Consider the following 18,404-nt stretch of genomic DNA (forward strand, 5'->3'; position numbering starts at 1 on the left):
TCAGATGATGGGATGGCAGGAGGGAGCCATTGCCTGGGTCAAATCACCTGCAGTGATTTTAAGTACTATGGATAAGAGTTTAAGTAAAATCATGTTTCTTTTGCAAAGAATTCTGTGATTCCCCCCTTTGATGGCGCAGGTTTGGGGTTCCGGCTGCACTGCCCAGCTATGACCACTGTGCTCTGCAAAACCTCCTTCTCTGGAGGAACCTCGTGCGGGTTCAGAAAATTACTTTTGTCTTTGGGGTGGAGGTTTATTGGTTCTGTGCACGGCCGGGAAATCATCCCGTTTGGACTACGAAGAGTCTTGATTACCCCTTCCAAATTAGTTTGTTCTTCCTCTATTGGAACTTTTAATCAGTACAGTTCGCCAGGCGTAAGTCTGTTTATCCAGAAAGTGGAACGCCTCCAGGCTCTGCAGACAGCCATCTCCCAAAGGGCATATCATCCTTACTTAGTCCTCACAAAGGAAATGGTGGAGAAAGGAAACAAACACATTTGAGACTTACTATGTTCAGGCCCTTACGTGATGTGCTTTGTGTGAAATGTTTCATTGTATATGATGTAGATACCATTTTATTTATTTATTGTCTGTTTATTTTTTTATTGAAGTATAGTTGCCATGCAATGTTATATTAGTTTCTGGTCTACAACATAGTGATTTGCCAATTCTTTCTTTCTTTCTTTCTTTCTTCTTTCTTTCTTTCTTTCTTCTTTCTTTCTTTCTTTCTTTTTCTTTCTTTCTTTCTTTCTTTCTTCTTTCTTTCTTTCTTTCTTTCTTTTCTGTTTATTTGAGAGAGTGAGAGAAAAAGAGCATGAGCGGGGGAGGGGGGATGTGTAGGGTGGAGGGAGAAGCAGGCTCCCCGATGTGCAGGGAGCCAGATGACATGGGGCTGGATCCCAGGACCTGAGCTGAAGGCAGGACGCTTAACCGAATGAGCCACCCAGACGCCCCATAGTGATTTGCCAATTCTGTGTATTACTCAGTGCTCACCACCGTAAGTGTAGTCACAATCTACCACTGTACAACTTTGTTACAATATTTGTAGGTGCCATTTTTAAAAGGGTACCTGACACCCAAAAAGACAGTAATTTCCGGTTCCGGTTCTTTGTGCAGCTGCAGCAGCAGCTTGGTGCTAGATGGAGGCCCAGGCGGGCTTCCAGTCTGCGGCTCTGAGCGGGGGCGCCAGAGCCTCAGGAGGGGCAGGCGCAGCGGCTGCCCTGGGTCCGGGCGGGACTCCAGGGCCTCCCATGCGAACGGGCCCGGCGCCGGGTCAAGGGCTGTACTGCTCCCGATGCCCGGAGCGGCCCATCCAAGACCAGGTATGCTGCCAGGCAGCCGAATGACACCTCCGGGACCCTCCATGGGACCCCCTGGCTATGGGGGGAGCCCTTCAGTCTGACCTGGCCTGGCCCAGTCAGGGATGGCCCAGTCAGGGATGGACCAGTCCCGCAAGAGACCTGCACCTCAGCAGGTCCAGCAGGTCCAGCAGCAGGCGGTCCAAAATCGAAACCACAATGCAAAGAAAAAGAAGATGGCTGACCAAATTCTTCCCTCAAAGGATTCGTGAACTGGTACCAGAAGCCCAGGCCTATACGGATCTCTTGGCTTTTGAAAGGAAGCTGGACCAGACTCTCGTGAGGAAACGGCTAGATATCCAGGAGGCCTTGAAACGTCCCATCAAGCAAAAACGGAAGCTGCGAATTTTCATTTCTAACACTTTCAATCGGCTAAATCAGATGCCGAGGATGGGGAGGGGACGGTGGCTTCCAGGAGGTTCGGGTCGAAGGACGGAGCCTGGAGGATTGGCACAGGCCCGCCCCTGCCCAGGAGATGGACAGCTTCCAGGTGAAGCAGCCAGGAGACGGGCATGTACGGTGTACTGTCCTCCTGCTGCTGGACCTCCAGCCTCCCCAGTTTAAACTAGACCCTCGCCTGGCTCGGCTCCTGGGCATCCACACCCAGACCTGCCCAGTGATCATCCAAGCACTGTGGCAATATATTAAGATACATAAGCTCCAGGACCCTCACGAGCAGGAGTTTGTCATCTGTGACAAGTATCTCCAGCAGATTTTTGACTCTCAACATACGAAGTTTTCAGAGATCCCTCAACGGCTCCATGCCTTGCTTATGCTACCAGAACCCATCATCATTAATCCTGTCATCAGTGTTGACCCAAATGATCAGAAAAAGTCCGCTTGTTATGACATCGATGTGGAAGTGGATGATACTTTGAAGACCCAGATGAATTCTTTCCTGCTGTCTACTACCAGCCAGCAGGAGATGCTACTCTAGACAACAAGATCCATGAGACAATAGAAACTATCAGTTAGCTGAAGACCCAGCGAGAGTTCATGCTGAGCTTCGCCAGAGACCCTCAGGGTTTCATCAATGATTGGCTACAGTCCCAGTGCCGGGACCTCAAGACCATGACCGATGTGGTGGGTAACCCAGAGGAAGAGCGCCGAGCCGAGTTTTACTTCTAGCCTTGGGCTCAGGAGGCTGAGTGCCGGTACTTCTACTCCAAGGTGCAGCAGAGATGACAAGAATTAGAGCAAATCTTGGGAATCCGAAATACATAGGGCCTCTCCCACAGCCCTGATCTGGCTGCACCGATTCATATTTGGGCCCTGTGCTACCTGCCTTGGTCTTGCCTGGGGCCTTCCAGGGGATGCTGTTGGTTCAAGGACAACACCAGAATGAAGAGGGTCTCACATTTCTGTCTCACAAGACACCTGTCACCCTCTTCTCCCACCCCATCCCTTCCTGTCCCCCAGCTTTGCCCCACAAAGTTCCCATGTGCCTCTACCCTCCCCTGGTCTACATAGGACCTCTAGATAGTATTAGAGAGAGAACATGTAGTGGTAATCAGTGCATTGAATGGATTGAGCCTAAGGCCAGGTGGTCTTCAAGGGGACTGGCTACACCAATCCTGCCCTTCAGAGACCCAGGAGTTGGAGCTTTAGCCCCTTCTCTGAGACTCAGGCCTGGGGGCACTCTATAAGCTAGTTGATCTTGGCTCTCCGGATAACAGAATCCAATTTCCTTCCTTCCCTCCACAGGTTTGGAGCACACTCTCCCTTTACTTGTTGCCCTCTAGCACTAAAGGAACCCTGGTTGTTGGGCCCCACTGAGCCCCAGGTCAGTCCGCAGCCCTCTAGATTGGCCTGCTGTCTCAGTGCTTCTCTTACTCCCTCGTAGGGGGTCCACATCAGTATTGGAGTTTGTCAGCTAGTGCTCCCTCCCAGCACACTCCCTGTAGCTGCTCTCTTTAGGATCCCCTGCTCTCAAGCTGTCCTAACACAGGGCATTTGGGTGGGGGAATCTTGCCTTTCTCTGTCAGAGCCCCAGGGATCTAACCTGGGGTATTGTCATTGCCAGCAGAGGCGGTTCCTTCCTGCGGTTGCTTGGAGGTGTGACTCATTTATTCATTCCACCCTGCCTCCCCTATCCCTTCGTGGAGAAACAGGCCTAAAATCAAATGGGTAAAAGCCCTGGGCCATCCCTGTCTTCCTGTCCCTTGTCTGCCCAGTGGACACCCACTGGTGACTTCTAGGGCACTGAGGAGTGAAAGCGCCTAGGGCTGGCAAATAGCTCTGAGTTGGGTCTGTGACTCTTCCCTCTCCCTGCCTCACAGGATTGTGACTCCCCAGCCCCTGCCCTCAAAGCTTCAGACCCCTCAGGTAGCAGCAGGACCTTGTGATCTTGGCCCCTTGGAACTGAGATGGTTTTGCATCTTTCCAGGAGAGCCTCAGATTCTTCTTCCAAGTTGTATCACCCCAAGTTAGCATATCCCAGGCTCGCAGATTCAACATAGCAGGGTGGGAGACAGCTGGGCACAGAGGGGGAATTCCTTTCAGCCTGGGCTCTAAACCCACAGAACTGACAAAGCCCCTGCTTCCCCACCCCCTCCTCAGGCTCCTGTGAGCACAACCTCCAGCCCCATATCCCTGCCTCTTCCACACCAGGTACAGAATTTTCTCCCTGTCTTCCCCTTCTTCCCATTATCCCATCCCTCCCTTAAAAGGTTCTCCCCACAGACACTGGACAGCCTCTCTCCTTGGGGCTGGAACCATGAGAAGGAAGTTCAGCATTCCTACACAGTGTCCCTGTTGAAGATAATTTTATTAACTGAATTATTATGTTTTTTCATGGACCAAAATTTTTTTTGTACTGTCCCTTTACTGATGTCACCCAGTTTTAATAAAAGAATCTTCTGGAAAAAAAAAAAAAAAAGAGTGAGTAATTTGCCCAAGGGCTACACTGTGTGAAGTGCTGGGACTTGGATTTGAATCCAGCTCTGACTACCAGTGTTTGCAGTTTGCATGACAGCTGATTAATACTCATTAGCTTCCAATTAGGCCCGTGCTAAAGACAACATACATCTCTTCTATCAGTTGCTGCCATGGTGAGACTAGTCATACCATGCCCTGACCATGGGGACAAGGATTTTGTTTTGTTAACTGCTGTGTTCCCCACACCAGTAGCGGTCTCTAACACACGCTAAGTGCACAAGAAATACTTGGACTTATTTGTGATGGAATGAATCTTTGTACTGTTAGCACAGGATCCAGCACACAGCACCATTCGATAAGTATTTGTAGAAATAAAATGTAGTTTCCCCTCCTACACTGTGAGCACTTCAACAGAGATTTTCTATTTTCCAACTAATGACCCCACCATCTCTACACTCTATTTTTCCAAATGAGTTCTACTTTTTATGATTTTGTCTTATTAACCATGTGAGCCCAATTATTGGTGTCAATCATGAGAAATCATCTAAATGGAATTTATTTTCTTTGATGTTTACAAGGAAACAAAATAGTACTCTAGATGGAAAGAAATGTATCTAGTTCCCTGAAAACTGATGCCTAATAGCCAAAAATGGTTGGTTTGGAGATAATGGGTAAACTGCAATCATTCTGTCTAGAAAGCCAACCTGCCTTCTACAGACCATTAGGGCAAAAGCAGTAAGATCTATTCATTCCTTGAATCTGACTGCCAGTTACTCTTAGATTATTCTTCTTTGAACTTGTTTTTCAGTCCTAATCAAATCCAAAATTCAGCTGAGGGGTACTGAAAGGTCCTTCATGAACAGTGTAAAAAGTATATATTTCGGGGTGCCTGGGTGACTCAATCAGTTAAGCATTTGCCTTAAGCTCAGGTCATAATCCAGGGTCCCCACTCACTGGGGAGTCTGCTTCTCCTTCTGCCCCTCCCTCTTGCTTGCACATGCACGCACGCTCTCTCTTTCTCTCAAATAAGTAAATAAAATCTTTTAAAAAATGTATATATTTCTTTAGGATTAAAAAGTAAAACTATGTTTTAGGAACCAGTGTGAATAATGACAAACATTTGAATGATACTGTGCATTTATTAGAATAACAACTTTCGAAGTTATGTGATGATTCAGAGACCTGAATCTGGACTTCCATCCTGTCACTTTCTAGCTGTTTGACCTTGAGTATTTTGCTTAGCTGTACTGCGTTTCATTCAGTTGTCATTCTTTAAAATGAAGAAATTAATGCTTTCTCTTCTGACTTAAAAGAATTTCTTTTCTTTTTTTTAAAGTAGGCTCCATGCCCAGTGTGGAGCCCAACACAGGGCTTGAACTCACTACCCTGAGATCAAGACCTGAGCTGAGATCAAGTCAAATGTTAAACCAGCTGAGCCACCCAGGCCCCCCCAAAGATTTTCTTAACAGGAAATAAGAATGTAAGAACGCCACTTAAGCTATAAAAAGTATAATCCAACAAACAGGCCTTGTGTATTATTGTTTACGTGTGTATCTGTGTGGTGATAAGTCCTATGTGCTCCAAATTAAAAAAAAATACTTATGATCAGATAAAATGAACCAAAATATCCTCTTGTTCCTATTATTTTTAGCTCCAGAGGTGTGTCAAGATGGAAGAAAGCCACCTGAAAGCTAATTAGGTTTCAACGCTTGCTGTGTTAAACAGGCTTGGGATAAAACTTGAGTTAATGATACTACTAGACACTGGATTTTTTTTTAGATTCCACACACAAGTATTTGTGTTTCTTTGTCTGGTTTATTTTACTTAGCATAATGATTTCCAGATTCATACATGTTGATGCAAATGGCAAGATCTTCTTTTTTGTGGCTGAATAATATTCCATTATATATATCCCATCATCTTTACCCACTCATCCATGGAAGGACATTTAGGTTCTTTCCATATCTTGGCTATTATGAATGATGCTCCAATGAACATGGATGTGCAGATACCTCTTTGAGATATTGATTTCAGTTCCTTTGGATATATACCCAGAAGTGGGATTGCCAGCTTACATGGTAGTTCAATTTTTAATTTTTTGAGGAATCTCTATACTGTTTCTCATAATGGTACAAATTATGAATTTGAATTATTTCAAATTCTCAGTTATAAGAAGGATAAGTGCTGAGGATCTAATGTACAACATGGTGACTATAGTTAATAATGTGGTATTGCATATTTCAGAGGTGTTGAGAGTAGATCTTAAGCATTCTTACCACAAGAAAAGAGAGTTAACTATGTGAGGTAATGGATGTGCTAATTATCTCGACCTTGCTAAACATTCTACAATGTGTGTGTATATCAAATCATCACATTGTACACTTTAAATATATACAATTATATTTGTCAGTTACTCCACAATAAAGTTATTTAAAAGACACATGGAGTGGAAATCCTCAGAGACTAGAGATTTAGAGAACATGTCCTGCCTCCTCATTAAGAACTTGACAAAATTTTCATAGACTTATAGGGTCAGGGAATACAAATCATTGGCTCTACATATCTCTCAAGGTAAAGGAGAGCAAATGAGTGTCTTTCACTAAAAAAGGTCCTTAGTGTCCTCAGTAAATTAAGAGAGTATCTTAATTTCTAGATTCCCTACATGAGACCAAAACAACTGACTTTTTAAAAAGCGAGGAGAGAGGGGGCGGAGCAAGATGGCGGAGGAGTAGGAGACCTGAATTTCGTCTCCTCTCAGGAATTCAGCTGGATAGGGATCAAACCATTCTGAACACCTACAAACTCAACAGGAGATCGAAGAAAAGAAGAGCAACAACTCTCTGAACAGAAAAGCAACCACTTTCTGGAAGGTAGGACGTGCGGAGAAGTGAATCCAAGGCGTTATTCGGGAGGATAGACGGCGGGGGGGGGGGGGCCTCCGTCGGCCGCTTCTGGCAAGTGATAGAGCCACGGAGCACAAAATCGGAACTTTTAGAGTCTGCTCCGCTGAGGGACGTCACTCTGGTGGCGAGGTGGGGGGTGGAGCCCTCGCGGGACAGTGGGGTCTCAGGACCCTCGGGGTCACAGAAAGACCGGGGGTGCCTGAGTGCGGCAGAGCTCCCAGGTATCGGAGCAGGGAAGCCGGCTGTGGAGACGGAGCCCAGGCGCGGGCTCTCAGCTCGGGGTTGCCATAAACCGTGATCCGCGGCACAGTCGGGCCACTGCTCCTCCAGCAGGGACCCAAAAAGCGGCAGATCCGGGGAGACTCACCTTCTTCCCCCGGGAGGAGAGGTGCGGGAGCGCACCGCGGGGATCTGCTGGGTTTGGAGACTCCACCCGGGGTCGGGTGCCAGATAGAAAGGCGCGGTCACAGGCCGGGTGAGCGCGGAGTGTGGCCGGAGACCGGGGGGACGGGAGTGACTGACTGCTTTTCTCTGGGGGCTCGCTGAGGAGCGGGACCCCGAGTTCTCGGCTCCGCCGGGGCGGAGACTGGGAGGCCGCCATTTTCACTCTCTGCCTCCAAAGCTGTATGGAAAGCTTCCAGGGAACAAAAGCTCCGGAGAGCAAACCCGAGCAGATTACTTAGCCCGGACTGGCAAGTGAGGGGCAATTTTGCCTCCGGCAAAGACATTTGGGAACCACGGCAACAGGCCCCTCCCCCAGAAGATCAGCGAGAACAGCCAGCCAAGACCAGGTTTACCGATCAATGAGAACGGCAGAACTCCAGCGCTAGGGGAATACTGCACATAGACTTCATGGCTTTTTTACCATGATTCTTTAGTCTTTCAAAGTTAATTATTTTTTTTAACTGTCTTTTTTTCTTTTTCCTTTTTTCTTTTTTTTTGAATTTTTCTTTTTCCCTTTTTCAACCAACATCTTATCAATCCCTTTTTAAAAAAAAACATTTTTATTTTTCATTTTTAGGGTCATATTCTATCCCTTCATAGTAGTTACCCGTATTTTTGGCATATATATATAAGTTGTTCTCTCTTTAAAATCTTGAGATAGTTTCTTCTAACAGATCAAAATATACTCTAAATCTCTAGTGTATGGTTTTTTTCTACTCCCCTGCCTGATCACATTCTCTCCCTTTTTTCTTTCTTTTTTTTTTATCCTCTTCTTTCTTTTTTCAAACAACTTATCAAATCCTTTTTTAAAATTTTTTATAATTTCCATCTTTACAGTCATATTCCATCCCTTCATCATATCAACCCTTATTTTTGTACATATATAAGTTTTTCTTTCTTTAAAATTTTGGGAGGGACTTTCTTTTAACAGACCAAAATACACCCAAAATCTAGTGTGTGGCACTGATCTATAATCCAGCCTGATCATATTTGATCACATTCTGTTTTTGTTTTGTTTTGTTTTGTTCTGCTTTTGTTTGTTTTTATCTTTATCTTTTTCTTTTTTCTTTTTTTCTTTCCTTTTCTTTTTTCTCTCTTTCCCTTTCTTTTCCCACTGCTTCAGGTCTTTTCTGATTTGTTTAGAGTATATTTTCTGGGGACGTTGTTACCCTGCTAGCATTTTGTTCTCTCATTAATCTATTCTCCTCTGCACAAAATGACAAGACGGAAAAAATCACCTCAACAAAAAGAACAAGAGGTAGTACCGACTGCCAGGGACCTACTCAATACGGACATTAGTATGATGTCAGATCTAGAGTTCAGAATCATCACTTTAAAGATACTAGCTGGGCTTGAAAAAAACATGGAAGTTATTAGAGAAACCCTTTCTGGAGAAGTAAAAGAACTAAAATCTAACCAAGTAGAAATCAAAAAGGCTATCAATGAGGTGCAATCAAATATGGGGGCACTAACTGCTAGGATAAATGAGGCAGAAGAAAGAATCAGTGAGATAGAAGACCAAATGATGGAAAATAAAGAAGCTGAGAAAAAGAGAGATAAACAACTACTGGATCACGAGGGCAGAATTCGAGAGATAAACGATACCATAAGACGAAACAACATTAGAATAATTGGGATCCCAGAAGAAGAAGAAAGAGAGAGAGGGGCAGAAGGTATAATGGAGCAAATTATAGCAGAGAACTTCCCTAATTTGGGGAAGGAAACAGGCATCAAAATCCAGGAAGCACAGAGAACCCCTCTCAAAATCAATAAAAATAGGTCAACACCCTGACATCTAATAGTAAAACTTACGAGTCTCAGAGACAAAGAGAAAATCCTGAAAGCAGCTCAGGAGAAGAGATATGTAACCTACAATGGTAGAAACATTAGATTGGCAACAGACTTATCCACAGAGACCTGGCAGGCCAGAAAGGACTGGCAGGACATATTCAGAGCACTAAATGAGAAAAATATGCAGCCAAGAATACTATATCCAGCTAGGCTGTCATTGAAAATTGAAGGAGAGATAAAAAGCTTCCAGGACAAACAAAAACTAAAGGAATTTGCAAACACGAAACCAGCCCTACAACAAATATTGAAAGGGGTCCTCTAAGCGAAGAGAGAGCCTAAAAGCAACATAGACCAGAAAGGAACACAAACAATATACAGTAACAGTCACTTTACAGGCAATACAATGGCACTGAATTCCTATCTTTCAATAGTTACCCTGAATGGAAATGGGCTAAATGCCCCAATCAAAAGACACAGGCTATCAGATTGGATTAAAAAACAAGACCCATCGATATGCTGTCTGCAAGAGACTCATTTTAGACCCAAAGACACCCCCAGATTGAAAGTGAGGGGGTGGAAAACCATTTACCATGCTAATGGACACCAAAAGAAAGCTGGGGTGGCAATCCTTATATCAGACAAATTAGATTTTAAACCAAAGACTGTAATAAGAGATGAGGAAGGACACTATATCCTACTTAAAGGGTCTATCCAACAAGAAGATCTAACAATTGTAAATATCTATGCCCCTAACATGGGAGCACCCAATTATATAAGGCAATTAATAACAAAAGCAAAGAAACACATCGACAACAATACAATAATAGTGGGGGACTTTAACACCCCCCTCACTGAAATGGACAGATCGTCTAAGCAAAAGATCAACAAGGAAATAAAGACTTTAAATGACACACTGGACCAAATGGACTTCACAGACATATTCAGAACATTCCATCCCAAAGCAACGGAATACACATTCTTCTCTAGTGCCCATGGAACATTCTCCAGAATCGATCACATCCTAGGTCATAAATCAGGTCTCAACCGGTACCAGAAGATTGGGATCATCCCCTGCCTATTTTCAGACCACAATGCTTTGAAACTAGAACTCAATCACAAGAGGAAAGTCGGAAAGAACTCAAATACATGGAGGCTAAAGAGCATCCTACTGAAGAATGAATGGGTCAACCAGGAAATTAAAGAAGAATTAAAAAAATTCATAGAAACCAATGAAAATGAAAACACAACTATTCAAAATCTTTGGGATACAGCAAAGGCAGTCCTAAGAGGAAAGTATATAGCAATACAAGCCTTTCTCAAGAAACAAGAAAGGTCTCAAGTACACAACCTAACCCTACACCTAAAGGAGCTGGAGAAAGAACAGCAAATAAAGCCTAAACCCAGCAGGAGAAGAGAAATAATAAAGATCAGAGCGGAAATCAATGAAATAGAAACCAAAAGAACAGTAGAACAGATCAACGAAACTAGGAGCTGGTTCTTTGAAAGAATTAACAAGATTGATAAGCCCCTGGCCAGACTTATCAAAAAGAAAAGAGAAATGACCCAAATCAACAAAATCATGAATGAAAGAGGAGAAATCACAACCAACACCAAAGAAATACAAACAATTATAAGAACATATTATGAGCAACTCTATGCCAGCAAATTAGATAACCTGGAAGTAATGGATGCATTCCTAGAGATGTATCAACTACCAAAACTGAACCAGGAAGAAATAGAAAACCTGAACAGACCTATAACCACTAAAGAAATAGAAGCAGTCATCAAAAATCTCCCAAAACACAAAAGCCCAGGGCCAGATGGCTTCCCAGGGGAATTCTACCAAACATTTCAAGAAGAATTAATACCTATCCTTCTGAAACTGTTCCAAAAAATAGAAATGGAAGGAAAACTTCCAAACTCATTTTATGAGGCCAGCATTACCTTGATCCCAAAACCAGACAAAGACCCCATCAAAAAGGAGAATTACAGACCAATATCCCTGATGAACATGGATGCAAAAATTCTCACCAAAATACTAGCCAATAGGATCCAACAGTACATTAAAAGGATTATTCACCACGACCAAGTGGGATTTATCCCTGGGCTGCAAGGTTGGTTCAACATCCGCAAATCAATCAACGTGATACAATACATTAACAAAAGAAAGAACAAGAATCATATGATCCTCTCAATAGATGCAGAAAAAGCATTTGACAAAGTACAGCATCCTTTCTTGATCAAAACTCTTCAGAGTATAGGCATAGAGGGTACATACCTCAATATCATAAAAGCCATCTATGAAAAATCTACAGCGAATATCATTCTCAATGGGGAAAAACTGAGAGCTTTCCCCTTAAGGTCAGGAACGTGGCAGGGATGTCCACTATCACCACTGCTATTCAACATAGTATTGGAAGTCCTAGCCACAGCAATCAGACAACAAAAAGAAATCAAAGGCATCCAAATCGGCAAAGAAGAAGTCAAACTCTCACTCTTTGCAGATGATATGATACTTTATGTGGAAAATCCCAAAGACTCCACCCCAAAACTGCTAGAACTCATACAGGAATTCAGTCAAGTGGCAGGATATAAAATCAATGCACAGAAGTCAGTGGCATTCCTATACACCAACAACAAGTCAGAAGAAAGAGAAATTAAGGAGTCGATCCCATCTACAATTGCACCCAAAACCATAAGATACCTAGGAATAAATCTAACCAAAGAGGCAAAGGATCTGTACTCAGAAAACTATAAAATACTCATGAAAGAAATTGAGGAAGACACAAAGAAATGGAAAAACCTTCCATGCTCATGGATTGGAAGAACAAATATTGTGAAGATGTCAATGCTACCTAGAGCAATCTACACATTCAATGCAATCCCCATCAAAATACCATCCACTTTCTTCAAAGAAATGGAACAAATAATCCTAAAATTTGTATGGAACCAGAAAAGACCCCGCATAGCCAGAGGAATGTTGAAAAAGAAAAGCAAAGCTGGCGGCATCACAATTCCAGACTTCCAGCTCTACTACAAAGCTGTCATCATCAAGACAGTATGGTACTGGCACGAAAACAGACACATAGATCAATGGAACAGAATAGAGAACCCAGAAATGGACCCTCAACTATATGGTCAACTCATCTTTGACAAAGCAGGAAAGAATGTCCAATGGAAAAAAGACAGTCTCTTCAACAAATGGTGTTGGGAAAATTGGACAGCCACATGCAGAAGAATGAAACTGGACCATTTCCTTACACCACACACAAAAATAGACTCAAAATGGATGAAAGACCTCAATGTGAGACAGGAATCCATCAAAATCCTAAAGGAGAACACAGGCAGCAACCTCTTCGACCTCAGCCGCAGCAACTTCTTCCTAGAAACATCGCCAAAGGCAAGGGAAGCAAGGGCAAAAATGAACTATTGGGACTTCATCAAGATAAAAAGCTTTTGCAAAGCAAAGGAAACAGTCAACAAAACCAAAAGACAACTGACAGAATGGGAGAAGATATTTGCAAATGACATATCAGATAAAGGGCTAGTATCCAAAATCTATAAAGAACTCATCAAACTCAACACCAGAAGAACAAAGAATCCAATCAAGAAATGGGCAGAAGACATGAACAGACATTTTTCCAAAGAAGACATCCAAATGGCCAACAGACACATGAAAAAGTGTTCAATATCGCTCGGCATCAGGGAAATCCAAATCAAAACCTCAATGAGATACCACCTCACACCAGTCAGAATGGCTAAAATTAACAAGTCAGGAAATGACAGATGTTGGCAGGGATGCGGAGAAAGGGGAACCCTCCTACACTGTTGGTGGGAATGCAAGCTGGTGCAGCCACTCTGGAAAACAGTGTGGAGGTTCCTCAAAAAGTTGAAAATAGAGCTACCATATGATCCAGCAATTGCACTACTGGGTATTTACCCCAAAGATACAAAAGTAGGGACCCGAAAGGCTACGTGCACCCCGATGTTTATAGCAGCAATGTCCACAATAGCCAAACTGTGGAAAGAGCCAAGATGTCCATCAACAGATGAATGGATAAAGAAGATGTGGTATATATATACAATGGAATATTATGCAGCCATCAAAAGGAATAAGATCTTGCCATTTGCAACGATGTGGATGGAACTGGAGGGTATTATGCTGAGCGAAATAAGTCACACAGAGAAAGACATGTATCATATGACCTCACTGATATGAGGAATTCTTAATCTCAGGAAACAAACTGAGGGTTGCTGGAGTGGGGGGTGGGGTGGGAGGGATGGGGTGACTGGGTGATGGACACTGGGGAGGGTATGTGTTCTGGTAAGCGCTGTGAATTGTGCAAGACTGTTGAATCTCAGATCTGTACCTCTGAAACAAATAATGCAATATATGTTAAGAAAGAAAAAAAGAAGAAGAATGTAGCAGGAGGGGAAGAATGAAGGGGGAGAAATCGGAGGGGGAGAAGAACCATGAGAGACAATGGACTCTGAAAAACAAACTGAGGGTTCTAGAGGGGAGGGGGTTGGGAGGATGGGTTAGCCTGGTGATGGGTATTGAGGAGGGCACGTTCTGCATGGAGCACTGGGTGTTATGCACAAACAATGAATCATGGAACACTATATCTGAAACTATTGATGTAATGTATGGGGATTAACATAACAATAAAAAAATTAAAAAAAATAAAAAATAAAAAGCGAGGAGAGTAGACTTTGGTATACAGTATTCTAAATGATGGATTTCACTAACTTTTAGTCACTGAGGTGAGTGGTTTTGGGGTATCAGATATCTGGCTTCAATCAGGATATGAATTTTGTCAATCAAAGATCAAGCTCTTGATAAAATAAGAGAAAAGATAGAAGCCCTTTAAAAGAAAATGTTTGATCCCAATGCAATTCTACAATTGCACGTTTCTTCTGCTCTAAAAGTAAGAGGTGAGAAACTATAGAAACAAATGCTAAAATGGGAAGAATCTTTGGTATATTTTAAGTTTGGGTTAGTATTGAGTTATATTTTGACGCTTCGGGGAGGAAGTGAGCATCTCCAGTGGCTTCTCTCATTCTGGAGCCAAGCATCTCATCAGTAACCATTAATGTATACATGACAGTTGATGATTCATTTTCTATATAGTAGAAAGATCTTGATTGATACTGGAAGAAAATATTCTCTAAACATTTTGGGAACTAGTTGATGCATTGTATTTGGTTTTAACCTATGTGAAATCATCAATAAGCAATAGTGTAATGCCATGGAACAGACATTTACATGACAGCTTTTTTTTTTAAGTAACAAAAACTTCTATTAGAACATTGGAAATATTTCATTTAATCCTTGCAAAAATTCTATCAGATTGGTACTTTTATTAGCTCTCAATTCATTAAAATATGAGAAAATCGAGGCACAGAAATTACAAGAGAACAGTCAAAGCATTTATCGTATGTTTGTGACAGGAAGTTAACACAAATACCCAAATACATGCAGTAAGCTAGCCCTGTCTGGATGCTGACTTCAAAAGTCAGCTTGGGAACTCTAGTGGGTTGAATGATGTATCTTCAAAATTCATGACTACCCAGAGCCTCAAAATATGACCTTACATGGAAATAAAGTCTTTGAGATATAATTAGTTAAGGAGCTTGAGATGAAATCATCCTGGATTTAGGTTGTTCCCTAATCTAATGACTGCTGTCCTTAAAAGGAGAGGAAAAGGCACAGAGTGAGACATATAGATAAGAAGTCCATGTGAAGACAGAGGCAGAGATTAGAGTCATGATGCCATAAGCTAAGGAGCACTTGCAGCCACCAGAAGCTGGAGGAAGCCAGTAACAATTTTTCTCAACCTTTTAGAGAGAGTAAACCCTGCTGCCACCTTGATTTAAAATTTCTAGCCTCCAGAAGTATGCAAGAATAAATTTCTGTGATTTTAAGCCACAAAGTTTATGTTAATTTGTTATGGCATACCTAGGAGACTAATCCAGGAACATAAAGGTGGGACTTATAGTATAGTAGAATGAGGAATTAGGCAAATCTTTTTCCAAAAAGCAATAACAGAAAAAAAACCTCATTTTATAGCTCTAAAAATTGATAGAGTCATAAACTTTGAGAAGCAGTTACTCATGAAAAATGAGCAAACTTTAGGTAAGAATAATCTGAGACATGCGTCTCTCCAACTTGGGCTTAACAGTCAATTTGAGGTATTAGAAGAAAGAATCAATGAAATTGAAGATGAGTGAATAGAAATTGCCAATCTGAAAAATCACAGGAAAAAAAGAATGAAATACCTGAATAGATCTTCAAAGGCTTATGGGAGTTTCAGGAAACAGTGAGAGAGACTAAGGGGCAGACAAAAAAACATTTGAAGGAATAACAGCTAAAAAAATTCCTGAATTTGATGAAAAAAAAAAAAATGTACAGATACAAGAAGTTTGACAGCCTCCAAGTAAAATAAACACAAAGAGAGCCACATCTAGAAAATCATAATCAAACTGTTGAAAACCAAAGACAAGGAGAAAATCTTGAATACAGCAAGACAAAACTGATTCATCATACACAGGGGAGTAACAATGTGACTAGCAGCTACTTGCCTTGTCATTTAAAAAGAGAAGGCCTGAAGGCAATAAAATACAATATTCAATGTGCTGAAAGAGAAAAAAAATGTCAGTCAAGAATTCTCTAACCAACAAAACTATCCTTCAGAAAGAAAGGTGGAATAAAGAGATCTGAAGGTAGGGGCGCTTGGGTGGCTCAATAGGTTAAGTGTCTGCCTCCGGCTCAGGTCATGATCCCAGGGTCCTGGGATGGAGCACCGCATTGGGCTCCCTGTTTGGCGGGAAGCCTGCTACTCCCTCTCCCACTCCCCCTGCTTGTGTTTCCTCTCTCGCTATCTCTCTCTCTCTCTCTGTCAAATAAATAAATAAAATCTTAAAAAAAAAAGAGAGAGATCTGAAGGTAAAGACCGAGAAAATGTGTTGCTTGTAGACAATACTTACAAGCAATACTAAAGGAAATCATCTTGGAAAAAGTAAAAGTGTGGGTAAATATAAAACACTGTGTGAATGTATGTTTTCTTTTTTCTCTTCATTTCTTTAAAAGACACAGGATTGCATAAAGCACTAATTATAATTGTATTGTTGGACTTGTAATATACATAGATATAATATGTATGACAATAAGAGTACAAAGGAGAGAAGGAATAGAGCTATATTGGAGAAAATTTCTTATATTTTATCAGAATTGTTAGTATTAATCTGAAATAGCCTACTAATTTAAGATGCATATGGTAATAGTGAAATAACTAAAAGAGAATTTAAATGATATAATAAAAATATTTGTTTAGGGGCGCCTGGGTGGCTCAGTCATTAAGCGTCTGCCTTCGGCTCAGGTCATGATCTCAGGGTCCTGGGATTGAGCCCCGCATCGGGCTCCCTGCTCCGCGGGAGGCCTGCTTCTCCCTCTCCCACTCCCCATGCTTGTGTTCCCTCTCTCGCTGTGTCTCTCTGTCAAATAAATAAATAAATAAAATCTTTAAAAAAAAAAAAATAAATAAATAAATAAAAATAAAAATATTTGTTTAACCAAAAAAGAAGGCAGTAAAAAAGGAACAGAGGAACAACAGCAAAAACATGAGCCATACAGAAGGCAAGTAGTAAAATGGCAGATACAAATCCTGCTTTATTATATTACATTAAATGTTATTATATTCAATGTATGATTACATGAAATGTGAATTGACTAAACACTCCAGATAAAAGGTATTAAATGCCTTACATTAAAATGCACTAAATGTGAATGAACTAAACACATCACTAAGAGACTGCATATAAAAAATAAAAACAAGATCCAACTGTATGTTGTCTACATAAATTCAAAGACATAAACAAGTTGAAAGGAAAAAATATAATATGGAAATAGTAATCATAGCAAAGGTGAAGTGTCTATATTAATATACTCTAGAATAACAGATGCATCACTGACTTCAAGAGAAGAAATATTACTAGAGACGGCTCCTGGGAAACTCATTTGGATTAAGCATCCAACTCATGATTTCAGCTCAGGTCATGACCTCAGAGTTGTGAGACTGAGCCTCATGTTGGGTTCCACACTAGGTGTGGAGCCCGCTTAAGATTCTCTCCTTCTCCTCTGCCACTCCCACCCTCATTCTCCCTCTCTTACCAAAAAAAAAAATATATATATATATATGTATATATATGAATTGTAGAGACAAAGAGGGACATTTCATAATGATAATATGATAATGATAAAAAGGGCCAATTCATCAAGAATACATAATAACTAAAAATATATATGCAACTAACAATGGAGTTCCAAAATCCATGAAGCAAAAATTTACAGGATTAAAAAGGGAAGTATACCATTCAATTATAATAATTGGAGACTTCAATAATCCACTCTTGGTAATTGATAGAACAATACAGAAAAATAGCAAAGATTTACAAGAGTTCAACAAAACTGTCGGCCAACTTGTACTAGTCAATATTTATAGAATGTTCCACCCAACAATAGCAGAAAACACAATCTTTTCAGGAGCACATGGAACATTTTTCAGAATAGATAATATGCCAGATCTTAAAACAAGTTTCCATAGACTTAAAAGGATTGGAATGATATAAAGTATGAGTAACTTAGAAATTAACAATAGAATGAAATTTGGGAAATCCTCAAATATTTGGTTATTTAAAAAACACACTTTTAAATAATCCATTGCTCAAAGGAAAATTCACAAGACAAATTAGAAAATACTTAAACTGAATGTAAACAAAAACACTGTATATGAAATTTTATGAGTGGCTTTAAAATGGTACAACTACTTTGGAAAACAGCCATTTCTTAAAAAGTTAAATGTAATCTCACCATATGACCCAGTAATCTAGAAGAGAAATAATGACATATGCCCACAAAAAGGCTTGCATATGAATTTTTATAGCAGCCACTACTCATTATAGCCCCCAAACCAGGAAAAAAAATCAAATGTACATTACAGTGTGAATGGATGAACAAAATGTAATACATCCC

The 18,404-nt window shown here is 41.2% G+C and overlaps 1 pseudogene; it reads left to right on the plus strand.

Moving 5' to 3' along the window:
• The first annotated feature begins 1,139 nt into the window (after nucleotides 1-1,139).
• LOC118554244 (SWI/SNF-related matrix-associated actin-dependent regulator of chromatin subfamily D member 1 pseudogene) lies at nucleotides 1,140-2,643 on the plus strand (annotated as a pseudogene).
• The last annotated feature ends 15,761 nt before the right edge of the window (nucleotides 2,644-18,404 follow it).

This window comes from Halichoerus grypus, chromosome 7 (assembly GCF_964656455.1).
Source record: "Halichoerus grypus chromosome 7, mHalGry1.hap1.1, whole genome shotgun sequence".
Classification (NCBI taxonomy): Eukaryota; Metazoa; Chordata; class Mammalia; order Carnivora; family Phocidae; genus Halichoerus; species Halichoerus grypus.